Raw genomic sequence first — 16321 nt, forward strand, 5'->3', positions numbered from 1 at the left:
CACTTGGTGCATCAGTAGTCAACTTAGTATTTTTCACACTCCAGAAATGGCTTGTGTTTTCCCTTGGGACTTGTAACTATTTAACATACTGTTACATGGAATGGGGCACTTTATGTGTAATTTAAAAAAGAACTGAATAATCTTCTAAGTTGGACAGAGACGCTTTTGTTCCATGCAGAGCTACAAGGCACATTAATGCAAGAATATAGCTTGATCGCAGGAAAACAAGAAATCATTCATTGTAGCTTGCATATAAAAGCTGGCCTGTTCTCTGTGGTCATAAAAGCATCACTTGATTTGCACCATCATTAGAACTGAACTGACCTTTCCTTGTTAACATTTCACACTGCACAATTAGTAAGCAACTGTTGAGCGATGTGAATGCCTTTGTAGATATCACCTCAGGCAAGGGTGCTTATTTTAAACTTCAGACAATCAGCTAAGTCCACAGCAAACACTGCAGGGCTTGTGAGTGTGTAGCCAAATGTAACGTGTGGAGAAACTAGAAGAGCATGTATGTATCCACTGTGTCCTGTGACTTCCTGCATAAACAAAAGCTAACATCTTAGAGTCAGAATCCGAAACAAACTCTCTTTGGAAAACTAACTGAGTTTAGTTCAATGTTATTGAAGGCAACATAAGTTTTGGAAATGGTGTGTGAAGTCACATGCGCATGCCGGGCCCCTTGATTCTTGGGAACAACCCAGTGCCTGTGGTGATCGCATTCTTACGCCCGATGAAGGCTGTCTTTTGGCATGAAACTGTAAGAATGAATTCTCTGCTATCAGAGGAGCACTGCCTTCTTTGTTCTCTGCATGTTTATTGTGGATAAACCGTCAGCAAAACTATAGCATGGAGCAACAGCCTATTTCTGATGCAAATGAATACTAAAAAAAAAAAGTCTAGGAAATATGTTTTTTTGGGGGGGGGGGCAACCATAACATGGGTTTGGTGGAGATGGCAGATAATGAACATTTCACTCATCTTCATTAAGTACCTCACCAACCTATTCTATGGTTGACAGCAGAAAGTGGTAAGTGCTGTTTAGACATACTGTGAGCACCTTGTATGATTTAATACCATCAGGAAGCTAGAGAAACAAACTCTGAATTAATCAGATAGGGAGTAATGGAATGGACTTGGGCTGCATTTGGACGGCGCTTTATTCTGTCTTCCTGATGTCTCCTCACCTGTTAAATTCCATGCTCTATGTGATCTTTCACACAACATAAAAGTCACTTCTGGGGACCTAGCAGAATCTAGCAGGAGCATAGTATTCATTTTTGTTTTAATTACTTCCATTAAAAATCCATTTGCAACCCCATTGCAAGCTCAAAATTGGGGGAGTTTTGTGTTGTCATTTTCCTACGCTTTTCATTCTCATACCACTGCCACTCACGTGATACAATTTAGGGAGATATCCCAGCACACACTTCTTTCCCACCATTTAAAATTTAGCATGACATTGATCAAAAGGCCACAATTCTATAGCATAACAGCTACTATAGTGTAAAAGGAATACTGTATTAGGAATTGAACAGAAGCATTATAGCCAGCAAAACAAAAACAAAAAACTCATGTCTGCAGGGGAGTAGCAAGGGGGGTGGAGGGTGGTCCACCTTGGGCAGTGCCCTGCTGGGGGTGGACACTTTGGGTGATGGCCCCGCCCCCCTGGGCTTTTCTTTCTTTCTCTTTTTGTAGTCTATTTTCGGCACTGCCGGAGTGGAGCCGCAGCTCCCCCCCCCCTTCCAGCGGCTTTTTTCGCCGCGGCATGGATAATAATAATAATAATAATAATAATAATAATAATAATAATTTATTATTTATACCCCGCCCATCTGGCCAGGTCTCCCCTTGGAGGCAAGGGGCGGGCCGCACGAAGGGGTGCGCAAGAGGCAGCCCGCAGAGACTCCCGAAGCCTCCCAGCATCCCCAGGGGCGGGGTGTTGTGCTGTGCGCATGCGTCATGACACACGCACACGCCGTGATGCCCCGCCCCCAGGGGTGCCTCTTGGCTTCCCGCCCCGGGCAGCCAAGGGGCTAGAAACGCCCCTGCATGTCTGAATGCAGCCTTGATTCATTCCTGTTTCTCACTTGTTCACCACTAAAGCCCATTGCGTCCTGTTTCTGTGCAGATTTTAATGGGAAAATCTTTATAAAATCCATATGGTTAACTTTTATATATATAAAAAATAATACATTAAAAAAAATTGTAAGGACTTCCTGGACCAGCTAGAAAGTGCTGTGTGGGTTGAAAATCCCTTAGAAGAAATGGCATGTATCACCTTTTGGTAAAAATATTGGCAGGGTGGGGAGACAGTTGCCTGGGGAGAGATGGCTGCCTCTGTGTACTGATGGGGGAAGCCATATTGTTCCCCATACAATTCCTCAAGGAAGGACTGCCTATAATGGCATATTCCTGCTTGCTGGAGCAGCCGTGCACAGCACAAAAATGGCTTGCTGTCACACTACACAAACTAGTTGCTCCAAGCAGCTTGAAAATGGAAAAAAGGGGAAGCAAGACCCCCCCCCCCGCAAGCTGCAAGCATTCAGATGGTGCTCAGCAAGGTCCACAGTTCTGCAAACTACTCTGCACATGTGTGCTCTGATCCAGGAACTGGTCCAAGAGGGGTGAGTCACAGAAGGGCATTCCAAAATACGGCGCAAACGAAACCCTCCCCCATCCTTAGTTTCAGAGCAAAGTAAGACAACAACAAGATGGTTTTTCGATGCATTGTATAACCAACTATGGCAGTGGTGTCCAAACTTTTTTCAAATAGGGCCAGATTTGATGAAGTGAAGGGCCATGAGGGCCGACCAAAGTTGTTAACCTTTTTTTAGGATTGAAGTTGTTGAGCTTTCTTTAGGATTTTACCCCAAAGTTATTGAGCTTTGTTGAGGTTTTTTTAAAAATATTTTTACCCCAGGAAATAAACTGCCACAGGGGCTGGATTAAAGCGACCGGCGGGCCGGATTAGGCCCCCCAAAACGGACTTTGGACATGCCTGAACTATGGCCTTTGCTAGTGATCTATCTTTTTTCAGCGTCTCATTGGCCTGTCACAGAGACTTTATGTGGCTGTCCTGCCTGGAGTTGCCTCCCTGACATGTATACTAGGCTTGTGTGTAAGGACTGTTTGCTCCTAGCAGCCGCTTCCTGATATCCCTAGCTGCTGGCATACCATCCTCATGGTATGTGTTGTCCTGCCTAGGACAGGCCCGAACATACCCTGGCCTGCTGCTCTACCTTCCTGGATCATATGGTGTCCTGGAGTTACAGAAGGCAGCACACACTGGTTTCCACACTGCACTTCTTTCTGACAGAGATGGAGTTGAAATTTGATTTCTTATCTCAAAATTAACCACTCCTGGCTATGGATCTCTTGTAACGCCAAAATCTATCAAGTTTAACCACCTGCATACTGTAACATCTAGGGAAGGTATTATGCTAAAAATAATTGTTATGGCTGTAATTTCACATTCTTTGTCTACCTAATTACTCACTTAGGTCAACTTGTTTCCCACCTGTCCAATTACAGGTATCAATTCACTCAGCAAAGCTAACAAGATTCTCCTATATTACTAATCACTGTTGCTGTGATGGGCAAGTTTTGCATACATTTAAACTCTAATTTAAGGAGAAGGGGACAACAGAGGATGAGATGGTTGGACAGTGTTCTCGAAGCGACTAGCATGAGTTTGGCCAAACTGCGGGAGGCAGTGGAGGATAGGGGTGCCTGGCGTGCTCTGGTCCATGGGGTCACGAAGAGTCGGACACGACTGAACGACTGAACAACGACAACAAACTCTAATTGAATTGTCAGAGATAGTACTTTGCATTCCACTGCCATTTAACTCCAGCCTTTACACACACAACCCTTACACTTAGTAAAAGACAACTGAAGATCACATGTGACACAGCAGGCTCTAGTTCACGAAAGTTAGACAATAATTAAATTTGTCAGAGACTCAAGACTCTGTTTTTATTTTTACTTTTTGTGGCAGCAGATAGCCACTCCACAGCTTAGTCAGCCTGTGAAATCTGGCATGTGGGAATTTTATCTGAACCTAGATTGAGGGACGTTGGGTGATTAAGAGGCCAGTAGTTGGTAAGGAGAAGGGGATGACAGAAGACGAGATGGTTGGACGGTGTTCTCGAGGCTACCAACGTGAGTCTGACCAAACTGCGGGAGGCAGTGAAAGACAGGTGTGCCTGGCGTTCTCTGGTCCATGGGGTCACGAAGAGTCGGACACGACTGAACGACTGAACAACAACAAAGTTGGCAATGCCTGTCTCAATACCCCAAAATTAGATGTCCTCACTGAAGTAAAGGCTCCTAAAAGTCTCAATAATGGTGATAGATACTGATTCATAAAGTATTTTAGGATATATTCAATGATTCATTCATTTTATTGCGGTCGAGGACCAGCTCTTAAAGGATATATTTAAATCTAGATATTTAAATTAGTTATACTGCCCACCACATGCCATTTATTTAATATCTCTGCCTACATGTCACATTCCCCCCCCCCAACCTTCCACAAAGGAACTCAGGGTGTTGCATTTTATCCTTAATCCAACTAGTAAAGCAGGTTAGGCTGAGGGGGTACCTGTTACTTTCAGTGGCTCTCTTCTGTCTTCTGAACCAACAGCCTTTTGTTATGTTAGCACCCCAGGGCTCTTAGAAAAGTTGACATTCGACCTGCTTTGGCACTTTCCACTTGTGCTGGGATTTAGCTGGCGATCTGCCCATGGCCCCACAATGTCAACCTCCCTCCTGCCAAGCCTCCTGCCTGCAGTGTCAACCACCTGCTACCATGGAAACAAATATCCAGGCCAAGGTCACAATGGAGACACACATCCACTGAACACTGCCACCTCCTTGCCACTGTGACATTACTTGACAAGTATAAAGACCTTGCTGGGGATTTTTAATAGAATAAAGGGGGCCAAGAAGTTATCTCCTGCGGTTGCCCCATCAGACATCAGTTTGCAGAAAACATTCCCTTTGGATGTGTCAATTCCCTTTCTAACCTGGAGCTCAAGGCCTTCTAGGAATATCTCTAGGACAACATGGAAAGGGGGCTTATTTGGCTGCCCACCTCCCCAGTCGAAGCACCTACCTTGTTTGTGGGTGCAAACTCTGGAGGACTGTAGCTCTGCACTGATTGGTGCCTAGTCAGAGACCTATTGAGAACTGGTATCCTCTGACACTCATCCCTGAACTCAGAGAGCTCAATGGTTTACTGATTTTGACCTGTAATCTGGTGCAAATCTCAAGATTAATTGGTAAAAAGCATAACAGCATTTTAATATAATTTATTATGGGGTGTTAACAAAGCCCATAATAACTTTAGCAACACTATCTAACACCCATCCTTTCTTAAGCAAAGGGTTGTGTGCTTTTGACATACGGTATATGTGGCCTACTACATGAGCCCATGTAATTGGGTCACTCAGTGAGCAGAACAGTAGGCTGGCCACTCGTGAGGAATAATCACATGTGGCTCAAAATACCAGAAGGTGCGCTGTTACCATGCACCTGTTCAAAGAAACATTGACTTTGTATATGAAAGTTCGATTTGGATGGGCGTTAACTGCCTGAATTACTTTAGATGCATTTCAAGGCAGAGGGATGTATTTTTAAAGCGAGTAAAGAGTGCCTGGGAGAGCTTTCACGGGGAATTTCAGCAAAGCAATGGAGGGAGAGAGCATCGGTGGGAAATTCACCGCTCAACAGCTTGGAGCCTACAAAGGCTGCTGTCATGTGCAGTGACAGGGCAGCACAGAATTCCCTCAAGGCCCTGTGCTCTAGTTAAATCAATTTGTCAGAAGCAGCTCTGCTTCTTTCCTCTAACTCTCATCCTCGCTGCACCCCAGATCAGGAAGCCTATTGGAAACAAAGACAGCTGGGGCCCACAGCTGCCTCCTTGTAGTAGATTAATTAGTACATCAGACATCATCTCCTAATTAGCAAGCACGTATAGAATAAAAACCTCTTTGAATCAAGTGAGCCATTGCCATATGTTGATGCTGTAACAATACAGTACACCAAACATGTAATTCTGTAAAATAACTAAAGGAACAAGACCAGGCTGCCCGTTGTCACCTTTGTTGTTTATAATAGTTTTAGAAGTATTGGCGCAAAGAATAAGATGTAATCAAGACAGTAAAGGTATAAGAGTGGGACAGAGACAATATAAATTAAAAGCATTTACACACGACGTGGTGATATCGGTGATAAGTGTTACAAGAGATTAAAAAAATTGGCAGGTCTTAAGATTTATAAAGAAAAAACCAAACTCTTGGTTAAAAATATCATCATATCATCATCATAAAAATAAATTACAAGATGTGTCTGGATCAAAGACTGAAGAAAGGTTAAGTATTTAGGTGTATAGGTAACAGCAGATAATATAAATCTGTATAAAGATAATTATTTAGAAACCTGGGAAGATATTAAAAGAAATTTGCAAATTTGAAACAGATTGAATCTTTCACTATTAGGCAGAGTGTCAACTATAAAAATGAATTTATTACCTAGAATGTTATTTTTGTTTCAATCAATTCCAGTGACTGGCATTGTTTCAACACATGGCAAAAAGATATTTCTAAATATATTTGGCAAAGGAAAAAAACCTAGAATAAAATATAAAACATTGACAGATGCAAAAAAGAGAGGTTTCACCCTGCCAGATATGAGATTATATTATGAAGCATCTTGTCTTTGTTGGTTGAAGGAATGGATGACATTGGAGAATCCACATATTTTAGACTTAGAAGGCCATGATAATATTTTCGGTTGGCATGCTTATTTATGGTATGAAAAGGTGAAAGTACATAAAGGATTTACAAATCATATAATTAGGAAAAAATTGTATAAAGTATGGGATAAATACAAAAATCTATTAAGAGGCAAAAACACCACTTTGAATTTCACCGTTGGAAGCTATAGCGGTAAAGAAAAAGAATATGATAGAAAAGTGGACAACTTATAGAAATTTATTAAAACAAGAGGGAGGAGAGTATCAATTAAAATAATTTAAGTAATCATCAGGAAAATTAATAACATATTTAAGAAAGATAGGATACAAGGGTCTGGGAACAAATATCACAACTGGAGAGAGATCTGTTGGAATGTAATGTAAAAGTGCTTTCTAAAATGTATAAGATATTATTGGAATGGGAGACAAAGTATGAGCAAGTAAAATCCTCCATGATACAATGGGCAATAGGATTATTATATATATTTAAACTGAATGAATAAATGAGTAATTTAAGTTAATTTGGAATATGCAGAAAATATAACAAATAAATTTAAGGAACTGCAGAAAGAGGGGGAAGGAAGTTGAGTTTTGAAAGGTTAAAATGATTGTAAAATTATTGAATTATTTTCAGTCCCACGATGTGTACCATATGCAGTTTTTTGTTTAGAGGAAGCTCAACATAAGGTGGAGTCTGTTGCCTGGGTAAGATTTCTTACATTCTGGCTAAACATCTGCCTCGACTCTGATAGAGACCCTCTCCTCCAGGTAATGTTATTGGACACCTTCCTCCACTCTGGGCTACAACACTTCAACAGGAAGGTTCAACAACTGGGGCTATCAGTGGAATTCCTGCGCACAATGTCCTTACTATCTGCCAAGACCACAATAAAAACTAGGTTGTGGGACATCGAGCGCCAAGAACTCATAGAGGCAGCAGGCAAAACATGTTCCCCTCTTTATTTTCATCTTCCGTGGGCACATGAAACAAATTGTAATTATCTTGATTTTCTACTGAACCCCCCCGAAAGAATGGCTTTTTCGTTGGCCAGGTTCAATGCAAATCCATTGAACCTCCTATGGGGAAGGTTCTCGGGCAGGGTGGAGGGTGAGAGGATTTGTCCATGTGATGGCCACCAGGTGGAAAGCCTTGTTCATGTGGTTTTTCACTGCAAACTTTACGCCGATCTCCGCCAGCAATTCCAGGACCAGCTCTGAATCCCTAGAAGTAGACCAGAGCGGGAAGTCTTACATTTCCTACTAAAGGGGACTGACCAGGAGCTTACCAAATTGGTAGCTCAATACCTACATTTGCTCTTTTCTCGTCGTAATATTCTGCAGTCGTCTGAGTTATCAGGAGTCCCAGAGATGTGATCGTGGTCAGCGGAGTCTTGTCTCTTTTCTCTTCTATCATAGTCTGTGCCACTGTGAAAGTATCAATCCGCTTCTGTTTTGTATGCATGTTTGTTTGTTTGATGCCAATAAAAGGTTGACTAACTTATTATTGAAATGTATAAAACTGAAAATCATAAATAAAATAATAAAAACATGTAATTCTGCCCATCATGAAAAACTGCAAACTTAGGCCACTGATTAATGCAGAAGAAAGGGACCCTCCTGTAATGAGTGTGCAGGGCTAGGAGCAGAGCCTAGCAGCAAGGTCTAGTAAAGCCAGTGCTTTTTTCTATTAAAAAAGAAATGACAAGAATCCACTGGCAGCATACAAATCAATCTGGCTTACCTGACCCAACAAGCCCTTCCCCCTCTCAAATGCAAATAAAACCCACTGCAGCCAACCTCTGACAACTAACCTCACCCATACCTCTCACTACCAAGGAAATGTAATAAACGAATAGCAAGAGAACCTACCCAGTTGACAGTGACACAAAAGCCCACACGTACACTATAGAAAAGAATATAAGCCTCACCACCGCACCCCTCCTCTCCCCCCTCTTCTTCCCTGACCTTATACTGTACTCAGCACTCATGTCTCACAACAAATGTTAACTGATCTGTAAGAAAGACTGTACAACCTGAAAAAAGAGACAAGGCATGTACTTTTGTAAACCAAGAAAATCTTTAATAAAAATAAAATTTAAAAAACAAAACAAAAACACCTGCGCTCGGAGATTTCCAATTTCCTACTGGTTGCTGATTTGCTACTAAGTCTAGTTCAAGGTGTTACTATTGGTATATAAAGTCCTTTCCAACTTGGGACCAATTTGCCTTACTCCACATGGAATTGACTCTACCATAGTTGCCACATAATAGCTGTACTGCATTTGTAAGAACTCAATTGTTCTGTGTGGCACCACGCACACTTTGGAACTCCCTGCCGATTGAGATCAAGCAGGCTCCTTCCTTTTCGGTACCTGCTAGAAATATTCCAGTTTAAACAAGCCTACCCAGATGCTTGAGGTAACTTTAATCTGTTTTGGCATTTTAACCTTTGCATGTTTTAAATAATGTTTGTGATTTTTTTCTTGATTTTACTGTTTTATTTTTGTAAGCCCCTTTGAGGTTTGTTTGTTTGTTTGTTTGTTTGTAAAACTATCAAAAAAGCAAGCAGTGTATAAATTTCATGAAACAAATACCATAAAAATAAAAATAATCAAAGGTGGGACATGGGAACAAGCTCTTATCAATCACTAGCTTAAGCTGCTTTAAAAAAGCATTAACGGAGGGTAGGCCTACTAAGCTGTTGCTGCTAAGTAAAGCATCCATGTGCAGAGGCAGTATACCTCAAAATATCAACTGCTAGGGACAAAGAGGGAAGGGCTGCTGTCTTTGTGGTGCGGTTGTGGGCTTTCTGGAGGCATCCAGCTGGCTACTGCTGGAAAGAATAATGCCATATTAGATAGACCTTAATCTGACCCTGTAAGGGAACTGAATAGAAAAATGCTTCCATTATATTTTAAAGGCTTTACCACTGACAGCTTTGTAGTGAACAATCTAAAATTGGATTTTCTAGCAACACAAAGAACAAGCAGTTAGTGATCACTCACTACCAGCTTTTAGATCTGACTTTTGTGGTCTCTATATACTAGTGTACACTGGTTTGCTTTTATGGTGTTTTTACTGTCTTTAGACTGCATTATGACTGAATTTAGTATGATTTTTATTCTATATGCCATCTTGAGCAATTTCCTTTTGATTGGAAAGATTACATATCAATGCTGCTACTTAATAAAAAGAAGCTTCCCTCCAGATAATGGTGGAATCATATTTTATTACTCCAGACGTGTTTTACGCTTTAAAACAAAAAAAAATCAAAGTGAATTGAATAGTTTGCAATAAACTAGTGAGCTGCCAAGACATCTAAAAAAGTAACAGAAGAGAACAAAAATAAAATGTTCTTACAAAACGTTTTGACATTTTAGTTGTAAACATGATTACTCATAAATAGGCCCTACAGAATTTAGTGGGACTTACTCTGAATTCTCATCCTTATTTATTAAATGTATATACCACCAAGGCTTTTTTTCAGCCGGAACTCACCAGAACTCAGTTCAGTCGCCTCTCATGTGGGGGCCATTGCCATTCTAAGAGAACAAGAGAGTTCTCTTATGTTCATAAAGTTACTTCCCATGGGTGGGTCTTGCTTACTTAAACCTCCTGGCTCTTCAAGAGGCTGCTATTCTCCAGGTGCAGGGGCAGTAAAGAAAGAAGAGCCGGTGTGTGTGTGTGTGTGTGTGTGTGTGTGTGTGTGTGTTCAGCTCCCAGCCAGCAATAGTCCTATCACTGCTACCAGCTTCCTCGCCATTATCAAAAGCAAAGGCACTGAATGAGTGGCACTTTCAAAGGGAATTTTCTTAAAGGCTGGTTGCTTGGTATGTTACATGAAGGACAGCAAAGGCAAACGGAATAGTATACAGTGGTACCTCGCAAGACGAATGCCTCGCGCAACGAAAAACTCGCTAGACGAAAGGGTTTTGCGATTTTTTAGGTGACTCGCAAGACGTAATTTTCTATGGCCGTGACTCGCAAAACGAAGGCGTTTCGTTCCGTGAGGCATTCATCCACGAGGCATTCGTGTAAGCGCGGGAGCCTGAACCCTGCTGCGAGGAGAGCAGCGGCGGCGGCAGAGCGGGGAGAGCAAGCGGGGAGAGTGAGGAGAGCAGCCTGCCCGGGAACAACACTCCCCCTCCTGCTTCTCCTCAGGCACAGCTCAAGCCCGGTCAGCCCATAGGAACGCATTAATTAAATTTCAATGCATTCCTATGGGAAACCGTGCTTCGCAAGACAAAATTATTGCAAAACGAAAGGACTCGCGGAACGAATTAATTTCGTCTTGCGAGGTACCACTGTATATTTTTTCCACTGGCTCCTCATATTCCTCTCTTGTCTCCCAGTGCCATAGAAGTTATTAGTCCAAATCTCGTTATAAGGATTGTGGAGACGTCTGCATTCCCAAGGATTATCTACAGTCGAGTAGCTTTTAGGAAATGATGGTGTAACAGTCCTTCCATTAACACTACTAATCCAATACAAGTGTTGGCAATGGATAATTCTGCATATATAGATAATGAGACGCTCAACTTAATATGAAAGGTCAATATGTGACACTTATTTGTTTTTATATCTTCAGTTTAGAAATACCGGTATATTTTTTCTAACTAATTCTCCACTTCTCCCTCGTTGTTAGCAAACAGATAGCCTTGCCTTGGCCTAATCACTAAATCAAATTATTCTCATAGCTACTCGGGCCTTTCATAATGACATAATAAAGCAATGAGTTTTGATGGAGAGTCCCTGAGTGAATTAGTTCTTGAAGGTACCGGTACATTTCCTTCTCCCTTGCTAGTGGTGTCCATAAAAGGGATTCCGTTGCTTATTTTAGTTTATCAGAACAGATTTTAACAAGGGCTGCTGAAAAACACACACCCTCAGATGCTATGATGCTATATAAAAAAACTAACTGCCACATGCTATATAAATGAAATATTTATATGGATGGAACTAGACATACATTGCTTCCGCTGTAACAGCAACTTGTGTTATTCCACTTTTTATCTCCATAATATTTCAAAGTAAGTACATGTATGTGCCATACAATCCCAGGTCTTTAGAACACAGACACAAAACCTTAATAAAATCATCACTGTTAATATTCTACTGAATCCCACCCACCAGTTTCAGAATATTTTCCGCTCCCTCTGAAGGAGTTGGTCATATTTCTGCCTCTTTCATGGGGGAACATTCCAAAGGTGAGGGTGTTTGGTGTCAAGATAGCAAAGGTGTGTGTATGTGTGTGTGTGTGTTCATCCTTTTTACAAATTCATAATTCTGCTTTCCTGTCAGCTGCAGCCTCTCTGGCTTCCTGCACGTTGTGAAAAGCCCTTGGGAATCTGATGAAACTGCAGAGGGAGGCTATAGGCAGCAGTACTGGAATTATAAAACAAGTAAGGTAAGTGCCAAACAACCCATAAAATTTAGCAGTTCTCCTACTTCCCACCATTTGTGGGGGGGGGAGACTTCCCTCCCCCTCCCCTCTCACACACAGAGTGAATAGCTGAAAAATTCAGCTGAAATTATAAGCACAGCACTAATTACAGTGCAACAATATTAACTGTGCAAACCTAGGCATATTTAATTCAAAGCAAGTCCCACAATGATTAGTGGGGCTTACTCCTAAGTAGCTGCATTTAGGTCTGCAGCCCAAGTACTACAGGAATTCATCCAAGGGAGGAGGGCAAAGAGAATACTCCAATTAAAAGAAGACCACAGTGCTATCATTTATTTAAGATCTGGTGACTGAGCAGCAGTGTCAGCTATGGCTGGACTCCTGTCTGCATACACATTGACATTTCATTCTAGAATCAATGGAGACTGAGTACTTGCTTTTTTCTACATATTTCAGACACAATCTAAATCTACTGTATATTATTATTATTATTATTATTATTATTATTATTATTATTATTATTATACTTCTTGAGAAATTGGCTTCATTGCAGATTGAATCTGCATTACCCTGTGGTGTTTCCACTTGAAAACAGATGTAGGCGGTCCTAGAAATGAGTGTCTAGCCATAGCAGCCCGATTCCATCATGGGTCGGCATAAACCAAGATAAGATACCTTCTTTATTCACCTGGGAATGCAAGGTGGGTGGGAAAGGTTTGGATAACCTAACCAAGGGGAGGATGTTTCAACGTGTATCAAGTAACCACACCCACACATGCGGTTCGCAGGAGCTAGAATCAATCTAGATTGTAAGCATCATGTTGAGGGCAAGCACAAACAATTCTGGATTGAGAAAAACTACTTTTTATTTTTTTATTTTGCTACAAGCTGGTTAGTATGTATGCAATCCTGGGACTGAGATTCTTGTCTGTCCCTCTGTATCTCAATGGGAAATTAATTACTAGAACCTTTTGAATTAAGTTCTTGCTATTGTTGGACAAGAGAAACCCAAACTTTCAAATAAGAGTGGATATGGGCCACCTTTGGTGTGTTTTAAATTTTTTATTGCAAATAAAACATTTACAGGCAACAATGATACAGCTATTTACAGACAATAGTTTCATTAAAAAGAATTGTTTCAATTTGTTCTTGCTGTTTTTATAGAGCCACATCAGTGAGTTGGAAGCAGATAGCACTAGAGGGAACTATTTCCAAAGAAGCAGGAAACTATGACCTTGCACCATTCACGCACATAGTTAACAAACACATGTGCAGGCTTTACTAAACATCTTCCAAGACAATAATGGCCACTTACAACACAAGGAACTCATAATCCACCTACTCTCAGCAGCCAGAAACATCATAACCAGACACTGGAAAGACTTGTCAGGAGCAAGCATGGACCAATGGTACCAAGTAGTATGGGAAACAGCCCTACTAGAAGAATTAACCAACAACCTAAAACTAGCACGGGGACAAACAGAAGAAGATACCTTCACCCCCATATGGTCCCCCTTCATCACACACACAGCTCAACAAGATAATGACAAAAACCTACCGACAGCATACAAATCAATATGGCTAACCTGATCCAAAACACCCACCCACCCCACTCACACAGAAAACCAAAGATCAACACAGCCAACCACAAAGGAACAAGTACACCCTACGCCAATCGCGACCTCTCACCGCCAAAGAAACACAAGCGAGCAACAGAGAACCAACGCAAACGATGCTGACACCAAATCCTACATACACTAAGGAAAATAGAAACATTGCCTCCCCACCCCACCCTCCCCCCATCCCACCCACCTCCTTCCCCCTTCTCTGCCTAATGTCTCAACAACCAAAATTGATCTGTAAAAATGTTACATGGAAAAATGCGAGAGACATTTTGTAAACCAAGAAAATCTTTAATAAAAAAAAAAAATTTAAATTAACAAAGAAATGTGCAACTGATACAAAAGACCTGGGGAAAGTCCTTTCCTGTTACTAGGTGGTAGACTTTTTGAGTTCATGGCTCCCTTGACCAACTACATTCTTTCTGCGGTACCCCTGTGCAGGGGCGGAGGAAGGAGTTGCGGTGGGGGTGTGGTGGGGCAGTCCACCCCGTGTGTCACCAGTGAGGGGGGGGACAAAATGCCGGGCAGCACTCCCCGCGGGGCCTGCAGCATGCCCGAGCCACGTGTCTCTCTGTGCTGCCCAAATGGTCCGCCCGCTGTCTTCCCCTTGGAGCATCCTGCCCCAGCTGGCCCCACGCCTGGGCGCAGGACATGCAAGCCACCCCAGGCGCCCGATCAGCTTGCTCTGCCGCTGCCACTGTGGGGCTCCGGAGCCCAGTTATGTCACCCACTGCTTGCAGAGCCAGCATCCCCTCACCTCCTTTCGAACACCCTCCCTTGTGGAGTGTTCCCTCAGCCTTCTCTCCTCTCCCCTCTCCTTAGGAGTCCTCTGGGCAGCCGCCGCCACCACCCCTGGTCTCTGAGCCCCGTGCCCAAGAGAGGTGCCCCTTCATGCCACCCAACAGGGGCCTGGGAAGAGGATGCCCCCATTCATCTGGGGAACTTGTAGCCAAGGTTGCTGCAACAAACATCCACACAAGCCTTGGGGAGGCAGAGATGTGAGAAGGCATCAGAGGAGGGAGGGAAGAAAAGAGGGTCAGAGGCCAGTGTTGCCCGCAGCACCCCTGGCCATCATTCAAGGCAGCCCAGGGTGCCACGACACAGTGATTCAAAACCACTGTGATGCTGCATTGAAAAGTGGGCATCTATATATATAAATAAAAATGTAAATGTTCATTTGTTCAATACCTTGACCGATTGCTTTGAAATACCGATTGCTTTGAAATTTTGACACAACGTTGCATTCCAATCCAGGAATGTCTTTATGTAAAAATATTATATAAATGTCACACCTGTGACAGGTAAAAACTTGATTTTTGGCAAAAACAGCGCCATCTACTGGACGCAAAAGCAGCACACGGTAATTTCATTGGTCGTGTGCGTGGGGGGTGGAGCCAGCAGTTTTGAGTGAGGAAGACCATGGAGCCTCTCCGCTGTGAGAGGAGGCAGGCGGGAATTCAATGGGAGAAGCTGTGGGGAGGCAGGCGAAAGCAGGGTCGTGTGTGCGGGGGGGGGGGGGGGAGCCAGCACTTTTACCGGGACATCCATTCTTGGGGAGGGGATTCCGTCCCCACCCCTGTGTGTGTACGGGGGACGGAGATAGCAGTTTGGGCGGAAAAGGGAAAGGAGCCATTTCTGAGGGAGGAAGAAAGGGGGGATTGGGAGAGGGATAGTCTGAGGGGGGACGTTGGAGGGGAAGGATCCTCTCCGTTGGGAGAGGAGGCAGGTGGGAGTTCAACAGGAGAAGCTGTGGGGAGGCAGGCAAAAACGGGGGAAAGATGGAGAAGAGGCAGGCTTATGATTATGATATGGAATAATTCTACTGAGAAAGAAAGCAGAATTACATTTTCAACTTTGATAAATACAACTGCTGAAAATTAAGTTTACCATCAAATAAAGTGACTAGCATGAGTTTGGCCAAACTGCGGGAGGCAGTGAAAGATAGGCGTGCCTGGCGTGCTCTGGTCCATGGGGTCACGGAGAGTCGGACACGACTGAACGACTGAACAACAACATCAAAAAAAGTTAAGAAATTAGGTTATGTTTCCCTTTTAGTTTTCCTCAAATCAATATATTCAGAACAATAGTGTTCTGAAATAAAATATATTTTCAAAATCTGTACTGATTGCTCCCAGTCTCAAGCAAATCCCAGAACAGTTCTTCCATGGGAAGTTAAATATTTCAGTTTCAGGATTAAAATGCATATGCTAGGGCCTTTAATTCAAGTGAATGATAAATAAATTATTAAGGGAAAGTAGCACAACTTGTCAAAGTGTGAAGTGGCCAACTAGATTTCTGCGGAAATCTGATATACCGGTACTGAGTGAATCCCATTTGAAATGGAGTCCCCCTTCCTTAAAGTCCCGATTGTCCTTTTCACGCAATTTGTTTGCGTGAATTTTATATAAACTATTTGAAAAAACAACAAAGAGACAGATTCACTGGCAGGATTTGAATAAACATACACAAATTTTATTAGGAGATTATGAATCTGAATAACAGGAAAATAATATTATAAATTGAATAACATGC

The 16321-nt window shown here is 42.4% G+C and overlaps 1 protein-coding gene across 6 annotated transcripts in view; it reads right to left on the reverse strand.

Moving 5' to 3' along the window:
* The window catches only part of LOC117058596 (poly(rC)-binding protein 3-like), a 152205-nt gene that overhangs the window by 43486 nt on the left and 92398 nt on the right, over positions 1-16321 (reverse strand). The window lies entirely within an intron of this gene.

Source organism: Lacerta agilis, chromosome 14, assembly GCF_009819535.1.
Source record: "Lacerta agilis isolate rLacAgi1 chromosome 14, rLacAgi1.pri, whole genome shotgun sequence".
In the NCBI taxonomy this organism is placed as follows: domain Eukaryota; kingdom Metazoa; phylum Chordata; class Lepidosauria; order Squamata; family Lacertidae; genus Lacerta; species Lacerta agilis.